The sequence below is a fragment of the Mandrillus leucophaeus genome, unplaced genomic scaffold (assembly GCF_000951045.1).
Source record: "Mandrillus leucophaeus isolate KB7577 unplaced genomic scaffold, Mleu.le_1.0 Scaffold272, whole genome shotgun sequence".
NCBI classification, from domain to species: Eukaryota; Metazoa; Chordata; class Mammalia; order Primates; family Cercopithecidae; genus Mandrillus; species Mandrillus leucophaeus.
In genome coordinates this window covers 1,016,865-1,018,378 of record NW_012102832.1, presented here as the reverse complement: position 1 = coordinate 1,018,378, position 1,514 = coordinate 1,016,865, and positions in this window count along the sequence as shown.

The window sequence follows — 1,514 nt, the reverse complement described above, 5'->3', positions numbered from 1 at the left end:
TCAAGCGATTCTCCTGCCTCAACCTCCCAAGTAGCTGGGACTACAGGCGCCTGTCACCACGCCCATCTAATTTTTTATTTTTTTATTTTTATTTTTATTTTTTTTTTAGTAGAGACAGGGGTTTCACTATGTTGGCCAGGCTGGTATCGAACTACTGACCTCGTGATCGGCCCGTCTCGGCCTCCCATAGTGCTGGGATTATGGGCGTGAGCCACCCCGCCCAGCCCAGCCCAGAATTATTTAAGCCAGTTGACTTTCTTTAGGTAGCTGGAAATGGTCAAGTGGGTGTATTTGCAACAGTCACCCCGGCAAACGCTACACACATCAGGTCTCCCCCAAAGTCGGTTGCTAGCCATTCACCAGCACACCACTACATCTGACTGATTCTGTTTTCTCCAAAAAGGAAGAGGCGCCGGGCACTGTGGCTCACGCCTGTAATCCCAGCACTTTTGGAGGCTGAGGCAGGCGGATCACGAGGCCAAGAAATCGAGATCAACCTGGCTAACACGGTGAAACCCCGTCTCTACTAAAAATACAAAAAATTAGCTGGGCGTGGTGGCGGGTGCCTGCAGTCCCAGCTACCCAGGAGGTTGAGGCAGAAGAATTACGTGAACCCGGGAGGCGGAGCCTGCAGTCAGCCCAGATCACGCCACTGCACTCCAGCCTGGGCAACAGAGCGAGACACCCTCTCAAAAAAAAAAAGGAAGAAGCAAGCTCTTCATCTGACAGCAAGAGGAGAAAGAAGGTGTGGAAGGTTTAAAATGGGAGACAGTGTGTGAAATAGTCATTTTGGAGCATGAGAAAGCAGACATATTTGGGCAATAGTGAAGGAATGCCAGAGAGAAAGCATGTTTTACATTGGTGGAGTGGCGCAAACTTGTGCACCTTTTTTCTTCAGCAACATTCAGCTGCTTGCGTGCAGGTTTGGTGGAATCCCATCGGTGAGTTTAATTAGGTTGTAGTTTGGTGATTACGACCAGGGCTTATCATGAACCAGGCACTGTGCCGACTACTTTGGGGAAAGCAAAAAAAGAATGCAATGTGAATCCCTACCCTCAAAAAATGCACAATCTTGGCCGGGTGTGGTGGCTCACGCCTGTACTCCCAGCACTTTGGGAGGCGGAGGCGGGCGGATCTCGAGGTCAGGAGTTTGAGACCAGCCTGACCAACATGGTGAAACCCCCTTCTCTACTAAAAATACAAAAATTAGCCTGGCGTGGCGGCGCACGGCTATAATCACAGCTACTGGCTAAGGCAGGAGAATCGCTTGAACTTGGGATGTAGGGGTTGCAGTGAGCTGAGATCACGCCACTGCACTCCAGCCTGGGCGACAGAGTGAGACTCCGTCTCAAAAAATAAATAAATAAATATTAAAATAAAAGAATTCCCAGATGCCAGAGGTAAAAAAGGCTGTAGTGGAAAAAAAAAAAAAAAAAGGCTGTAATGATGGAAAAGAGGGATCCCACTGCACATCCCTACAAAACCCTCAAGCCAGAATCAGAGAGGACTTAGAC